The sequence below is a fragment of the Cuculus canorus genome, chromosome 2 (genome assembly GCF_017976375.1).
Source record: "Cuculus canorus isolate bCucCan1 chromosome 2, bCucCan1.pri, whole genome shotgun sequence".
Lineage (NCBI taxonomy): Eukaryota > Metazoa > Chordata > Aves > Cuculiformes > Cuculidae > Cuculus > Cuculus canorus.
The window spans coordinates 155,118,750-155,136,929 of NC_071402.1; positions in this window are offsets into that span (position 1 = coordinate 155,118,750).

Genomic DNA, 18,180 nt, shown 5'->3' on the forward strand with positions numbered 1-18,180 from the left:
TGAAGGTGTTCGTAGTTGACTTTCTTAATTTGTTAAATAAAAGTGTTACAGGCACAGTCTTGTGGAGGTTTTTTTTTGTGTCAGACCTCGTAAACATCTTGGGATGGCTTTCTTTTTTTTTTTTTTTTTTTAACTCAAGTGTCTTCTTTGGAAGGTGCCTGTTCTGACTATGAAGAGCAGAGAAGGTAAGGTGACAGCTTCAGTGTGGTGCAGCTCTTTCAGAGTAGATCCCTGTTGAAGTCTCACCCTTAGTCATTTCACCAGTGAAAGATTTCAAACTCTTGGGCTAAGATGTTGGGTGGAATAAAATAATCTGATGCTGAACAATGCCTTCTCTAGGTCTGAAACCACAACAGGTTTGATGTCACCATAAGAAGCGGGGCCACCCTAAGAGCACCATCACAAGATCAGAAAAACATAGCGATGTGTGAGGGTGAGCAACCAGGGTAGGCTGAGAACACCTTCAAGCCAATTTTGCTGGTGTACTTGATGTAACCCCATGCCTCTGTGGTTGCTCCATGCTTCTCATCTCCAAGCGCTCCACCTCAGCATCCTACTCACCTCCATAAATCCTCAGGCCAGGAAACAATGGCAACAGCTGCCCATGGTACAGAAGCATAGGAGGGATGAGTGGAGAGTTTACTTCATGATGTAAATGTCATGGAGGCAATACGTAATTCTAGATGGTGCCCTGATGACGGGTGAGTCCTGTCTTTGAGGCATGAGGGCCTTCCTGAATATTCTGGCATATAGTGCTTGATCACAAAAGGAGTGGTTTTCCTGAGGTTTCGTTTACCATGTTTGGACATGACTGTGATTAATATTTCCTAACAGGAAGACATCATGCGGGCAGGCTTTCCTCTTCAGGGTTTGGGTCGAGGGTGACCAAGTTCAGGTTGTACACTGGCTCCTCACTTCCTCTGCCTCGGAGACTCCACCCCAGTCGGCCACTGCCTCCTCACCAGCCAGGCAACCACCAGACGCCCTCCCAGCAGCTGCAGTCGCCCATCGCTGAGTCTGGAATGGGTCCTGGCGCCGGTGAGTTCTCACCGCACAACCCCAGGGGACCTGGAGGGCTTCAGATTCACAGGACCAGGACATAATATCACCTTTCTATATACTGTATCTGTGAGACGAAGGGTAGGGTCATTTGTCACCAACCTTGAGTTGAGTTTTGCCTGAAACCCACAGTATGGAGGAAAGGTGACAGCCTGGAAAACGATGGAAAGGCTGCCAGCAACCTCCAGGTTATACATTTTCTCTCATGCTTTTATTAGTTTTAATGAAAGTAAAGCCACTGTGAGATAAGAGTCCCATGCCGGGCAGAAATTATTTAGAAATTCAATCAGGTGATGAGCAGTTCTGACCCCGAACTGCACATGCTTTAGTGTGTGTGAAAGAAAAAAAGGAGTTTGAAAACCAGACTTTCTGTCTCTTTTTTTTCGAAGGAGCTTTTTTTGTTTGTTTGTTTGTTTTAAAATCAACCTAAAAGCACTACTTCATAAATAAGTGGAAGCTTACACAGAAAGATAAATATTCCTCAACCAATATAAGAGGTTTTCCTGTGCAGGGTGAAAGAAATATCTCAGTTTGACTCAACGTGTATGTTGTTATTGCGTCTCTGAGCCTCCTTCCTTCAACAAAGTTATTCAAGAGAGAGAGGGAAGAAAATAGTCGGTTTCTCTTTAACCTGAGTGGGATTGGTTTGGTTTTTAACACTGCTTTTTCACCTCTCAGGGAGCACCCTCTTCTCCCCGCACAGGCACGCAGCCCCTGTGCCCAGGAAAGCCCTCACTCCTTTGGCAAAAGCTGCTGGCAGCACTGGCCCAGAGTTCATTTCCCTGGCTGGGTGCCATGCGAGCCCTGCTCCAGCGGGAGGAAATTCCCTGCTGACGGGCTGTGGCAGGGATAAGTGGCTTGGCAAACAGCAGCAGCCACAAGCGCAGGGAACGGGGAGCCCAGTGGGAAAGGATAGGAGAGAGATGCTGCACAATACACAGGGCAGAGAGATAAAAGGTGTGAGGCAGACAAGCTCTGGATGAAAGGTTTCTCAATTATGATTTTGTGCCTGCCCTGCAACAGAAGGAGCACTTCCCCTGAGGTTAAAAGCCTCTTAGTGCTTAGGGATGGCTAAATCAGAATATCTGGGCTTGGAGATATGATTTTTTTTCCTAGTTTTATGTGCACATCCCAAGTGTGGTTCTGAAATGGCTTATCAGCTATGTCTGGCTGTGGATACAGCAACCCATCTAATAATGAAGGTATGGGGACATGGGGAAAGAAATCACCAATGAAACAACCTTGTTTGAATAATCACACGTCCGACATCCCCCCTCAGCCTGCCCTGTGACCCCGACTGACCACATGGCCCCAACTGATGCTGTTTCGTGTTCAGGTAAAATGAATGCTTCGCTTTTATAGCGTGTTGCACAATTGCAAGAAGGTGCCGTGGCTGCTCTCAAGCTGCTGATCTTGATGCCAGGGCTTCTTCCCACATCTGAAATAAATAAATTGAACAAAGGCATCATGTTGTTTTGCGGCTTTTCCTCTGAAAGATGGACATAAAAGTCACAAATCAAAGACTTTGCTCCAGCTGTGCTCTGGGCGATTCACCTGCACTGGGAACCATGGGAAGGATGCAGGTGTGCTGAGACAACAGTGGGTGAGTCAGTCTGGCTATGAAGATATGATGGAAGGTGTCCTGTGGTTTCCTCATTGATTTTATACCAGCACAACTCCATCAGCTTCTGCAAAGCTGCTCCTGATTTGAGCTGGTGCTGGAAGACAGTCGGATCTATAACATTTAAGGCCCTGTATGCTGTGCTGTTCTATACCTGCTGGGCACTTATTTATGCATTTACTGAAACGTGGTTTCTTCATGCATTTTGGCGTGCTGTCAAGCCTTGATAGAGGTAGGGACATTGTAATATGGTGTTCTCCTGCATGTACAGGCACTCTGTATGTTTGAGAGAGATGGAGAACGTGACCTGTTTGCTGAGGAGCATTGATGTAGTTGTTAGATGCCCGAGAAACAAGCAAAAATCATCAGCCTGAGTGAATAAGTGTTAATTTAAAATGCAGGTATGAAATGAGAGTTGTGAAAGTGCTGTGTAGTTTTGACCACTTGCTAGCAATTGTTAGCAGCAAGAAAAATAAGTATGACAGAAAGCCTCTGTTATCCAGACAGCTGAATTCAAGTGGGGCACCTGTGTCCTCAATTAACCCAACTAATAGCTAACTTCGGTGTCAACAGAAACCCTCACGCCAGGATTTGGAGGTGGGAAATACATGAGTGCTGTGTTTTTCTCTCCTTGACATTTCGTGAGTCGTCTGTTTTCATGCTGAAACATCTCAAGTAGTGGGACCGTTGCAATTTCTGTTTCAAGGGTATCGCTCTCACATAGTAATTAAATTTCCATCTTTCAAGCTTAATTGCCAATGACAGTGACTCCAAAGTTACTTTTTATGCCCAACTGTTCTGTGTCCTGGCAGAAAGGGCTTCTGGAAAAGTAAAGAAGCCAGGAAATAGTTGTGAGCAGCAGCAAAGGCAAGAAGCAACAGTATGAACTCCATCCTTCCACCCAAGTAGGGACAACAATCATCCCTAAACACTGAGAGAACCCAAAATATGCTGCAGTCCTGGGTGCCTAACAGGCTCTGAAGGAAATGGTTGCTTGCAGTACAGCTCTATCATTACCAGGCTTGTTGGAATATGGTCATTTTTCAGCGCTAGGACCTGTCTCCTTCTGCAGGTTGGTAATTGGTGGTGTTGGCGGTGAGCCAGGCAGCACTCACAGCTCTGTCTTGAGAGGACAAAAAACTCCATTACTTTATGCTCTCTATGTCTCCCAAGGTGTGCTGCTGTCTATCAATAGAGTCGCCATGAGGTAATAGAAATTACAAACCTCCCCAGACTTATTTGTCTGAAAGCATTTCTTGTAAAAATAATTATGTGAGTCTCCAGAACTGTGGTGCATGAGAATGGCAGAAGAGAAAGTTTGTGAATTAAAATGCAACAAAAGGCTCTTTATCGTAAACTGTGAGGGAAACTGGGTGAGAAGGTTTTTTCCCTTCAGTTGGACTGGCTGGTGGTAACTTTTAGAGAGAAAAAGAAATTTTTGTTGTCTGTTTGTCATTTTGCAATGAAGTTGCTCTAGACCGAAATCTGGGTAGGGTAATGAGTCTGGCCAGGTACCGCTCAGGGTTCATTCCCTACCTTTGCCAAGTTCTCTTCCTGAGAGCTTTGGAAAGCCACTGGTCTGTCACTTTAGTGGCTCACAATGGGGACATCACTCTTCTAGTCTCACTTGCTTTGTCTGGCCATGGGCTGGGGACAGGAATTTGCCTGCAAGTCCCTGCCAGCCCCTATCTTCCTCACAAGAGGCATCCTAAAGCCTTCATCACACCCTGTTCTTATACAGTAAAACACTATCCAGAGCAAACATATTCACAGTGATGTGACAGACGAGCTCTAGAGGAAATACCTGAGCTGTCTGAAAAAGTTACTACTCACCTGCCTCCAGCAAAGGCCAATGAGTTCAGAGTCCAGCATCTCAGCATGAATCTATTTTGATGCAAAATTTGAGTGACTGGGCTAAACTGTGAATGAGAACATCTGGGGCATCCCCACACCTGCCCCCTGACTCCCAGCGTTGAAATCTCCAGTGCAGAAGAGGGCTGGAGCCTCTTGGAGGGCTGCAGTGGCTCCTTAAGCCACTGCAAGTGCTTGTTTCAGAGCAGAGAAGCCAGATCCATTAAAAATATCCATTAAAAAATTAAAAAGCTCAATTTTCTCCTCTCAAGAGAGGTTTTTGCAAGCCCACAGTATGGGGCAGGGGCATTGCTGGGCAGCTTTTATGATACTTAAGCTGGGTTGGAAACATAGTAAAATCCATGCATAAATTGCATTTATATACAAATAGATATGTGTGCATCTCTAGCTATTTAACTTGATTGACTGAATTCACAGCAAATCTTGCAGCAAAAAATACCACTCCCATGGCATTGAGAGCTGCAGCAGTGTTTGGTGGCCACAGTGGCCACAGGAGACACTTCAATGTTTTCTTCGTGGTGCCAGAGCTCTGGGTGATGGTATGGGTTTAAAAATGGCAGCTACCAAGAGGACATCGAGTCTGCATTTTTGTGCTGGTTTTATCTGTGAGCTGTCACTATCCTGACACTTGCGGTATTCCCAGGGCCACTGGGTTTTAGTGTTGGATCCTGGCAGCAGAGCAAATTTGATCTGAAAAGGGTAAGTAAGTGGAATTGAGTACAAACAATTATTGTTTGTCTTTGCTGTTGCTTTATAGGCTTGGTAGACAGGGCACACTCCTGAAGTGGTTGTGATCAACTTTGGGGTATCTGAGCCAAATTCCCATCTGCTGTAAAGCTCTTTAACTCTCAGCAAGGTCACTGACACAGCTGCCAGGTTCGAGGGTCTCAGCACTCCTCAGTGTGACTGTGCCACCATTAGTGCACCCTGGGGAGCAGGACCTGGCTGTTACCCCCAGATTTACCAGTGGGAAACTGAGGCACAAAGCTGGAGCCATCCATTGGGAACAGGATGGGCACAGGCATGAGGTACTGAGGATGAGCCTACTATCACCAGGTTCCTCTGATATCAGCGCAGTGAGCAAGGTCCGTAACAGAGACTCTGAATTACCCTCTACAGGAGCTTAGGTATTTCTAAAGGAATCCTAAACCCTCACTGCTTGGCACCAACTGAACACACCTATGTAGGCAGGACAAGCACTGGCCTGTAAGGTTAGAAGCTGCATGGAAATCGTACCATTTAATAATTTGTGGCAAAATTTTGATCCTTTGGTAATTTCATAGCCAGCTAAAACAGGTAACCTTCAAAAATTGGAGGCCTGACCCCAGAGAACCTTGGAGCATCCACCTCTCCTACCATCTGCAACAAGCGACCAATCTTGACTTTTACTCTTTGTCTTCCTTGCAGATGCTGGCACCCCAGTGCACTGGGCTTATCTCAAAATGCTTTTGAGCTCTGGCTGCTCTTCATGGAGGTTACGCAACTCTCAGCTACCTGCTGCGGAGTCGCATGGACCGGGGCTGTGCAGCCACTGTCTCAGCAACCTTCCAACTTCATGGCCGGTGCAAAAGGCAGAGATTAGGGCACAGGCAGACCTCCTGCTCTGTCAGAGCCATTATCCTACCTGCTATGAATAAAAAAAAAAAAAGGAAATTTTAATGAACTCTGTTGTTGCAGGGTGGCAAACACCATGGTGGAGGTGGCAGCATGAATCAGATCTCATTTGGGGAGCAATGTTCTGCTGATCTGGACTTGTGTCCCTGCATGTCCTGCATCAAACTGCTGCCCAGCTAAGAGGAAAAGCTCCATTGTGTCCCCTGCGTCACCGGCTGCTATGCTGTCCCCCAGAGCCGTGTTACCTTACATGGGTTAGCCAAGTAGATGTGTTGCAGCACTGGGCAGATGCGAAAGAGAAATCTTGTTTTTTGGGCTGTTCACCATGTAAGTATGTAAGTCTCCTAAAGTGTGCAACACTAATGGTCTTGGAAAGTGAAACCTGACTTGAATGGCTCCCCATTCACTGTGCAGAGGTGATCGGGACCCACATCACCCTGCGAAGTAACTTGTCCCTAGAGTAGCAAGGAAGGTGATCTGGGCTTTGATGTATCTCACCCCATCTGAAGGTTATTTTGCCCTCTCATCCTGTAGGATAGGGGTGAAACTGAGAAGCTGCATTTATGCATCTGCCTTTTTACTCATGGTGTTCCCCACAGGGTAAAAATGAAGATAGAAGAGATAACTTACGGATACACTTAATAATATAATGTATATATATGGCGGTGACATCTATGCATGGTAGAAACCTCCATAACACAACAGGAGAAATGATAGACACCCCACTGAACAAGCGGCACAGAAGGAGAAAGGGAAATGAATATTGTCCTGCTGGGGGCAAAATGACCACAAACTCACAGGAAATAAGAGCAGCTTGGCCAGATCCACCTTAAACGCAACTGTGCTGCAATTCAGAGAGGATTCAGGAAGGGCAATAAATCTGGGTCATTTTGGTTTCCATTCTGATTTTTGAGCCCCTAAACATTTGCACATGCAAGCTTTTCTCCTTAACTATGGCAGCTGCAGAAATGAATTCTCTCCTCCAAGTGAAAGCCAAGATTACCATGTAATGACCTGACCCCAGCAGACAGACTTCTAAGAAACGTACCAAAAATGTGGCAGTTTTCCTGCACTGGCAATATGCACATGTGTGTCCAGACATGGGATTTAGGGGAAGGCTTTGGTAAGCCGGTATTTGTTACATGCAGTCTGGAGGGCAACAAAAAGAGGAGGCTTTTTGTTTCAAAAACCACCATTTATTTTATTTTTTAAATTAATTTACTCAAGACAGCAGAAAGAAAAACACTTCAACAATAGTGTAAAAAAAGGAGATTGAGTTTAATTCAAGAAGATGATGTTGCAGGAGGCCTGACACAGCTTTTTAGGATTCAACTTCTCCCCACAGGTGTGATTTTCTGTTCACGCATGGGGCTGAAGAATCCCTTCCCTGCCCGTCTCTGCACACAGTGCGGTCAAGGTTGTATCATGCACATTGGAGAGCATGACAGCTTTAACTCCACAGAAAAACACTGCAGGGGAGTAATAGTTCTTGAAGTTAAGCATTATAATTTACTAACAGGTTTATTAAAATCTTATTAGAAGATTATTTTTTAAAGTCTGTTTTACACAGCCGTTGCCCTTCTGCTGCCGCCTAATCCTGGAAAATCTCAGTGAATGAGTCATTTGCACTTACTATCTATTACACCCTCTTATTATAAGCCTGAGTGTGTTTGTGTTTGCTTAAAATAGTATCAATAGCCACAATAGTGCTATAGAATCTCATGTATCCCCTTTTGGAGTCTCTTTTGCTGTTGAAAGAGAGGTGTCTCAGTGTGGTTTCATGGGGTGGTTCTGGTGTGCATAGGGACTTAGGGAGCATTTGTTTGGAAATAGCTTACAACTTCATTCCCTCAGTTCTAGTCCTTAATAAGAGGTTTTTAATGTATGTCTTTTAAGTTTGATAAGTCAGAAACACGTTGTTGAGGGACAAGGGTTTGGAAAGGACATTCCTGCATCCTAAAAGCAACCTCAAGCACCGACTACTGTTATCCATGTGCTTTTGCAGCATGACAGGAAAGACATCTGGCAGTAGTGAATCAGGGGTATCTGAGGGCCACCTTGTTTGCTTGCTTTTTATTTTTGAAAGCTGTTGAGCATTAAATATGACTTGAAGTGCTAGGATCTGCTTTGTTTGAGTTCAGGACATGGTGTTCTTACTTCCACGCAACCATCAAAAAGAGGGCAAAGGAGAGCCTTATAGAAGAACATCAGTTTCTGAAGCAGTTTTGGTTAGCAGGAGGTGCAACACTGTCATACAGAGAAAAAAAATATTGGTGGATATAGGGTGTGGTTTGATCACAACTTTCATTCCCAGCAGTGTCCTCTCCCCTTACCAGTTGGTGAGCTTCACCATCGCTTTGGTGATGCAACCACCGCACCATGTTCAAAGGCCCAGGCATGCAGCAAATGTTCCCTCAGACCATCTTCCTCCTCTTAATCATCCATTAGGACTGATAGGGGACAGGGACATGTGTGGAGGCTGCCCTGTCTCCATATGGGCTCTCCATGGACATGCAAGCCTTGTTCTTCTAGCATCCTGGAGCGACCCTTTCCTCTGTAACAGTTGGCCAGGAGTCAAAGGGAGACATTTGCTCTGAATGTAACTACAGGAGGAAAAAAAAAAAGCACATTAAAGGTTTAAAATCACATTTGCTGCAGGGAATGTTTCCATTGGCAGAGTCTCCAGAACTGGCCCAAATGATTCAAAACATTTTGTTAAATGAAATTCTCAGATGATGTCAGAGCTGAGGCTGCTTTAGCAAGACTGAAAAAGAAGGAAGGTTGAAACCAAAAAGAAAAAAACATTTGCACCGCTTGACAGGGAGGGATTAGGAGCTTAGAATTATATTTATAGGCTATCCAAATATTTGAAAACTTGGAAATTCATAGTTCTAGTGCTTTAGGTCAGCTCTAGAGGTCTGCCATCCTCTTAGTGCAAGTCACGCAATGAAGCCAGCTGGGCTGATCTCGCTAGACTCACAAAGCCTATTTTCTGTTATCCAGCCCTCACTCCCATTTCCTGCAGGTTCACAAACAAATCCCACCACCTTTGCATGCCTCAGTTTCCCCTTCGGTCAAGTACAGACAATTCTGCTCTCCACTGAGAAGAGCGTTTTGGTCTCCTCTCTCATTGTGGCTCAGCACCTATACTCTGTGGGTCCTAACAGAATAACAGACTGATCATTCAAAGATCAACAACACGTATTTGTGGGCCTTTTTTTACACCACCCATTTCTGTTGGACACAGAAGACCCATGGCTGAAGATAATGCTGTTGAGATGCTGTTTTCTTTCATGCCTGTTGCACTTGTATGTTTCTCCAGGGCTGTGGAAAATAACCACATCTTTGTCATGTCTCTACTAACCTAATTCAGCTTTATTGATTAATAGCTCATAATCCTCTTTTAGTGAAAACACAACCGTGCCCACAGCTAGCAGATGCAGATATCACCAATGGGAGGGTTACAACCTCTTAGTCTGAGTATGGAGAGTGAGACTGTCAGAACAAGAACACTTGTTACGAGGAGAATCAATGGTAAGCAATTTGGGGAGTGAAAAAACAGCATCCCAACCACCACAAACACATTAAACACAGGCTTCAGTGCTCCAACTTTGTATAAACCCAAATTAAACATGACCATAATAAACTGTTTACTTTCCTTGGGTTTACCCAGTAGAAAAGAGATTCCAATTTGCTGTTATGCCTGTGACGGTGTGAGTGTTGGGTCTAGTTTGTGGTAATATGGTCGCTGTTATTAAGTTTTGCTAGAAAATAGTTCAATACATTCCCCTCCTTTCTTTGGGAAAGTAGAACAGCTAATTGCTAAATGGCTGTAGCCTTGACTGGAAGAGTTCATGAGGATTTACGAGGTGGGGAGATGGGATCTCCTGCCCTTTCTCTTCTCTTCCTTTCCCCCTATTTTACCTTTCTAAATTCCCATTCTGGGACTGAAGGGACATTCATGCAAATCTTAGTCACATCTCAGCCTGGTGTCTTCTTGATGCCTCATCCCCCAGTATTTGTAAGCTTCGACCAGCAGGGACTGCTTGTAATTGCAAGAACATCCATCTTTGAGCATCAGGGAGAGATCAAAATCTTATACTCTGCAGGCAGCCCACAATGTACAGAGTACTCATTTCACCCCTGTTTTTAAAGCAACAATGCTGCTGTGAGGTTCTGAGGAAGGGTACATTTAAGCACGGGTGACCCTGCAGCTCTGCACCCTCTCTGGAGCCAGGCTTGCTGTAACCAACTGCTTTTACCAGTCGCCAGAGAGACACGGAGTTAACAATAAATAATGAAAAAGAACTAGATTTCCTTTATTATGCAGCTCATTGAATGAAGTTTCCCACATCTGTAGAACTCACCACATCTTTTATGAGATTTGACTGTCAGCAAGATGTTATGAATCCCAGATGTTAAAATATGGATTTATTTATAACTCAGAGCTTATAATAGAGCACTCAAAAAGATTATATCCAGCCCCCTCCTCAAAAGATCTTCCTGAAATAAAAGTCTTAGCTTTTATTGGTTTTTAATTATTCTTGCTACATGATTTATCTTTGGTATTACCCCTTTAAATGTCCTTTAATTACTGTGGCTTTAGGACTGGTGTGCCCTGGGCTTCGGGAAGCACTGGGCAAGGAGACCTGAGCATCAACTCTCCCATCCCAAGCAGGAATGCTGCTGTTTGGAGGCTGGAGGGCAATGCGGGAAGAGAGGTGCAGTGGAGGAAATTCTTCCTCAGATGTTCCTTGGCAAAGCCATCAGTTGAAGGCACAGCCAGCTCTGGGCACCTGCGAAACTTGGAGCCGGAGGTGTTCGGTATCTATTACAGCCCCGAGGAAATGCTCTGGTCAATAAAAAAGCAGTTCCTCACAGCTGGTGACCATTACACCGAACACAGCGTTGGACATGCCACAGCTGCTATTCTGCCGGAAGATGGAAATGTTTTCGGAACTGTGTTTGGAGCATTTGTTCCATTAATGCTTTCTCCCTCCCCTCCGTCCTCCTACCTCTTACTTTTCAAATCACTATAAGAAAAAACCTGCAAGTGAAAGAGGAGGGGACCCTCCATGGAAAAAGGCTACCTTGAGGGTTGAGGTGCAAATATTCCTCTGAATCAATACTCCTGCAACACCTTTGTGTCCCAAACAAAGATTGTAGGGCTTGGAGCTGTGCACTTGCATGTAACAAGAGAAATACTTTGTCATAACTGTGCCACTCTGCAAGCAAAGAGGACAGGTCTGAAGGGAAGTATGAAGAGTCTCATCTTGCAGATGAGGAACAGAAAGTCAGTGATTTTACCCCAGTTCACACAAGAAGCTGACAACAGCCTAAGGAATCACGAGACAACTGCTTGAGGTAGCAGTGGCTGAGAGCAGCTCTCCTTCCTACCGCCTTGTGGCGGCCCTCCCTGCTCCTGGCTATTCCCCACCATTCAGGGACCACGTCTAGAATTAGAAAACTCTGTCTCCCATTCCCCTCCCTTTCTTTTCTCAAGCTAGAATATCTTCTGGGTCCAGTTAAGAGAATGGCTTCAAGTGCTGAGAGCATCTGGCCAAGTGTAACCATGCCACCAGCCCCTTGAATGCCATCACTGCAACCTTTAAAGATCAAACTTGCTGTTCACACAGCAAAGCTGCAAACCTGCAAAGGTGCTCCAGTGGCTAGATCACATCTGTCCCCTTCCACCTTGCACACGATGCCCTGGAGCAAGATCAGTGCATGGGATCTTGAGCTCTGGTTGCCAGGCTAAGGGACAGCTGGATGGACAGAATGTATGCAGCTTGTGAGCCTTGCTGAGCTTAGCTTTGCTCTCATGCCCCACCAAGTCCATGTTGCACTAGAGAGGTGGTGGCTTTCTGCAGCCTTCCCTCTGGGACCGATCAGTTTGTTATTTTAAAGACAAAGCAGAAAGGAGGATGCCTTTAAATTGTACTTCAAGGTGGGCCTCCTGCACCCTGAGTTTTGCAGAGCTGGAAACCTGAACCTTATCTTCATCACACCAGCTATGAACGGGCGGAAAGCCAGGAAACTGGCTGTCAGTGCTGACATTACACAAATCTCACAGTGCTGTGAGAAGGAACAGAAAGTGGGTAATGCAGAGAGACTACCTGGGCTTGGCATTTCCTGACTGCTGGGAGATAGTATGGAGAGGACCAGAGCTCTGGTGTAAATCAGCACAGTTCTGAAGTTCTGAACAGCATTGAAGGAAAAACTCTTTGGAGGAAGTTTATGGACGCTCACCAGCTTGTAAATATTTTTTTGGCATATCAATTTGTGTGTCATGGGATTTAAAACCTTCATCACCCTAACGTTTTCCATCCTGCAGAGAACTCTGATCCGAATGTAATATGCGCCAAGCAGTTTTGCCAGTAGTGTGATCTTACAGAACTTGTGAAATGCCTTGCTTAACCACAATATTATGCATTTTCCAAGCCACATACCTATCTTTTGCAAGGCCTTTCAGATAGAGTTATAGACAGACTGTGGGTCATGAGATCCTGACCTTGGTGTGTTTTTACTCCCTCCTTCTCATGAATTAACTCCTGAACTATTGACTCGCTGTTGAATGGATAGCAGAGTTCAGCCACATTTTACATGCAAGCTTTTACATCCTGTATCTCAACAACTGCAAACCCCAAGGACAAGTAAATACTTCAACCTCAGCCATAAAATTGATGTGTTGCAAAATGAACAAAATGGATTTAGTAACTTCGAAGGGAGATACCATTAAGACCATAATGAGCCAGAACTGAGAGTATCCTATCCCTCTCCTTGTCATTGTGGCTGGGAGAGCTGGGAGCAGGTCAGCCCTGTACAGGTACTCACTTTGTGCCTTGTATCTTCCTGGCTGAAAGCAAAATCCACCTGTGATTGTGTCAGATCTCAGCCTCATAATCCCCCCAAAAGGAAAACATTGACTAAGAATCCCAAGGCTTGCAAGAAGAATAATCAACTTTTAAGTTCTCTTCTTACCTTCTGGTTTTTGAGTCTGCAGATCCATCCCTGCTAGGTTAGTGTGCTTTCCTCCACAACCAGAAAGGCAAAAAAAAAATCAATAAAACATAAAGTTCCTGAGATCTTGGGAAGTGATAAAAAAAAAAGCGATAAAAACACAGAAATCATCCAAATTGCCAGTACCATGTTAACAGATCAGCAACTACACTCTGCTGCTATAGCAGGTGCAAATGAGTATGGTAAATCTGACTACAGCTGCAGATTGAACCCCTCTTTTGTCATCAAATAAAAGAAGGCCCCTAAAACACAGCACATAACACTGGCATACTAGGAGCTGTGCAAAGTATTTCTGCGTTCCACACCCTACTGAGCAGAGTCCTAAGAAGATGAAATGTACAAACTAAAAATAAAAGGTGCAGTTTTCTTTAGAGCTAGAGGTCAGATGGAAAACATAGTTTAAGATCTGGTAAAGAAATCTTTAATATCTGAAAGTTGCTTGGCTGAAGGGTGAAATAGTTTCACATATATATTCCCAAGCCTTCCTAGCCAGCTTGGCTCTGAAAAACACCCCTCTGTGCTCTTCTGGCCTCCAAGATGAAAAGTATGATTTTATTTTTTTCATGCTGATTCTTCATATTTAACTGAAAACTAAAACACAACGTTCATCTCCCCACTCCAAAATACAATTGAGGCAGTGGTAGCATATTAATAAATACTCTCACTGGAAAGAGTATGAAGAAATAGTCAAGTGAGACTCAAAGCAGAATATTTACATCATCTCGGCAGGGAAATGTCATTGATATGCAACCCTGGATGAAACTGCAAAGGGGAACAAAGTAGGACTGAGCCCACCTGGTGCAAGACAAGGCTAGTAGGGAGCTGAGGAGACTCATAGGGTGGCTTTGCCTGCTGTCCCATATGATCTCGATCTCTGTAAGAGAAGGGGTTAGACAGATGAACTCAGGTCACATTCAGGCTGCATACACATATTGTCACTGAGGCACTTCTGCTGCAGAGATCAAAGCGTCTGTCCGCTACCCCAGGCTGGCAGACTGGTTCCTGCTTCCTTGTAGACTCCATAGAGGGACACGATGGCAACACTTGAATTAAGCTTGGTAGTAGGTGGTCTGAAAGCTCATGTCTGCACTAGTAAACTATCCAGAACCTGGGCACAGGATCAAACACTATCCTGTGATCACCAAGAAGTTAACTCATTCCCCGGCCTGATTTTTGGCCCATGCAAACTATCAGACTGCTATCAGGACATAGTTCAGGGCACTGCATGGGCTGGAGTATGTGATCTTATAGGCAAGACCACTCTGAAGGGTTTGTGGAAAAGACAGTTAGAAGGTAACTGTATGGATATTAGCTGCGTCGTGGGTAACCATATGGATACAAGCTGTGTCCTGGTACTTATCCTTAAGGCCAGAAAAAAGACTGGGGCAAGCTGGCCTTGCTTGGTTTGCTGCTGTAGCTCCAGCCAACATGGGCTGCCAATCCCCCTGGATGGAGTCAAAGATGATCCCTAAATGCTGAAAAGCCATGTTCAAATGAAAATAGGCAACCAAATGGCAACCGTCACATTTAGCCAAGCACCAGTTCAGATACGCTCCTAATGCCTAGAGCCTTCCTTGAGCTATGTCTAATCACGTCAAACTCCCTTTCCCACGTAAAAGTGCTTCTTCAAAACTGATGTCTTAGTTCCTTATAAATTCTCAAGGTAAGAAAAAAAAAAAAAAGAAGATAAATGGAGGAGGCTGATATTTTCCCAAGTTTCCTCAGCCAGATCTCGTGTGTCTCAGTGGAGATTGTGGTTATGTGAGTTTGGAACGTCAGACGTTTGCCTGGGATAACAGCCTGCCTCGGGCACATCCTTTCTGTGTGCTCAGCTCATCCATATAGCGCATTTGCAGCAGTCTGACAAGCCCGGGATATTCATGTGCTGCATATTTTTTTTCCAGGAAATCCTGTGAGAATCCTACAAAATGGGAATAATAAAATATGCATGATACATCATTGTTCACTGAACGCATTAGCCTTCGCTGCAATTCATCTCACTTCTTACTCTCTCTCTGTCCTGGATAGAAACTCCTTAGGACATGGAATGTGCCCAGAAGTCCTTAGTATTTGAAGGATATGCTGGGAGGCCCAGCTTGTGGGTATGTCTTTGTCTTCACGTGGCTCTATTGAAGCTGGTTGGACTCTCTGAAGAGGAAAGGGTGATTTAATTTGAGCAACATGGCAAAAAGTGTCTCCTGTAGTTCAAGGCTGCATTCTGCTCTTCAGTTTCCAGAAGAGGGAAGAATCCTAGAAAAAGAAGAAACATAAGTGCATGAGAAAGGATGTGCTACATGATGAGCATCTGGATTCATCTTGTAGGTGCAGGTTGTTTTGAAGGTTAATTCTCACTATATAGAGACTATTCACTCTGGAAATTTCCTCTTAGAAGGGCAATATAAGGTTTTAAGACACGTGTACAAGGCAAAGCTTATTGAGGTTGCAAAGCAAATCAGAGTCCTCCCCAGCAGAAGAACACAAAACTAAGAAAAATTTAGTATAAGGCTCTTGTAAGATGCTTCCAGACTTTGGTTTAACATTTTCACATAACTCTGCTTCCATCATTTGCTCACAATAAGTCATTCATTTAATAAAATTTGCCTTACTGGTAAATCTAAATATCTAAATTTTCTTCTGTTCAGCTGAAAACCATTACAAAAACATCTGTGTTTGCATTACAAGAGGTTTTCCCATCCTTCTTTCCACCATGCAATGGTCTAGTGACATGGAGAATTTCCCTTTTCTTTCGAAGCAAAACAGCTCTGTTGGAATCAGTGCTGAGAATGAGAAAATAAGATATTTTACATAGATATCACATGCAACCCACCCAGACCCTGATTACCTAATCAAAAACACAGCAGTCCGTATTCAAAGCTTGCTCTGGCCTGACTGAAGAATCTGGGAAGGCCCCTCTCAATGTCCACCATCATTTCTTCAGAAAATTCTGTCACCCAGACATGTCCCCCACAATAGAGAAATAAGTCAGAGCCATCATGTTGTGATCTGATTTTCAATGTGCAGTCAGAGGCATTTTTGTGACTGAGTCTTTCAATACCTGAAGAAAAAAAAGAAAGGATGAACCTTAGAGATGCTGCAGTTACGGCTGGCTGGTCTGTGCCTTCCTGACAGCACAGGAGTCCTGCAGTCACTGTGCCTCCTGAAAACAAAGCAAAATGTCCCAGAACTGTCTGTGGGTAAGTGCCTAGGGCATATTAGCCAAGACAAAGCTCTTAGACATGAAGGAGAGCTCTTCAAAGGCACGAAGGGAAACCTAACTCCTCTTGAATTTCATGCTTTGGAAAATCTATCTAGCCATAGTATTTTTTCGCTTGACAGGCAAACTTAGGCTCAAGTTTCTCCTTTTTAAAATAAGCTTGACAAACTAATTAATTAAAAAAATCTAGCTATCATGTTCTACTCTCACTTGTGACATGGTAACCATTAGCGCATTAGTAGATACATTTATCTGAGCTCAGTGGGAATTTTATGTATACCTGGTTTACATTAAATAGTAGGTCAACAGAGTAAAGTATAAGTTAAGCACACAAGCAAGTCTGATCAGGACTAGAGAAGACATTAATGTGATTAAGTATGTCATTAATTGATGATTCAGAAGAGACAGAATAGAGGACACCACAGAATTACTCCAGATTTTTTTCTCTGTTCTTTTTAACTCTGCTGTTTGGATGAGCCCATCTAGGGTTTCAGGCACACCACAAAATCTGATTAATTCCAGCAGGACCTGAAAGGAAAATGACAAACACAGTGTAGACAATTTCCATGACCTGGCAGATAAAGACTGACCTGCAAAAAAACCTGATTTAGCTGTGAATTTTCAGACAGCTGATTGCTTTTATGCTGACCTTCTGTTCCAAGTCTAGGAGGCAAAGCAGGCCTGTTAGGTCCTATTTCGTGGTGCTTTAGGTATCTCCAGGATCCTGGGCAAATATAAAGATAGTAGATTTATGTTTTATTTAAATTTATAAATGGTAATGTCTGTTGGTTTTATTATTCAAATATATGTATTTTAGAAAAATATTTATGTGATCTATTTTAAAAAATTATCTATGGATGGAAAATCAAACCCAAGCCTTAGAAAACGGTTCCTGTAGCTGATAGTTTTCATTGCTGACAATATAGGTCTTGTTTCTGATATGAATTTTTCCAGCTTAAATTTTATGATGTCTGATCTTATTACACTCATGTGAGGTAAGTGGCATACCCTTCTGTCATGTATTGATGTCTTACCAGAATCAAGTCACTCCTTAGCTGTTTTCCTGCTTTTCTAGACATCTTGACCCTTTAAGCGCTTCAGTAGAGGCCACATATATTCAAATCCTTTTATTTCTGACTCTCTCCAACTTGTTACTATTTATTCAACTGCAGAAGTACAACTCAGACAAATCTCACATCTGTCAGATCTATGCTAGATGCAGATCACTGTGCTTCTGGACAGTGGTGTGGCTTTTACCCTCAGGATCCCTCTAAACCCCTGGAAGATATTCTCTGAAATCTCTGCTTCCTGGGCAGTAAATAAATACTCCTATACAGTAAATGGGCACAGAAAGTATTCATTCCTTAAAGGATAAATGTACAATATATATTGAATATAGTTTGACTGCAACGAATGTAGAAAGCAGTCGAAGGCACCCACTACCCTGACCTCTTCTTTCTTTGGCAGTTCATAGATTTCTCCAACAGTTACAAACTCCAGTAATAGGTTTCTCTGCAGACTATTAGTAAAAAAGGTTAAATCTTAAGGCCAAAACTGAGCCCCACAAAGTACCTCTAGAAGCACAGGAGCTGAACAAACTGTCTCCTGTTGCAATTAGGGTTTGAGATCTATCAAATTTCCAGTTCTTAACAGATTTTACATATGCCAAGTGGATTTAATCAGCTTAAGATACCCTGTGTGACCAATACCTTTATAAAGTGCCAACTCTATTAACACTGTTGTCCATACGAACAGCAAAAAGGTAAGTTTACTTTGACAG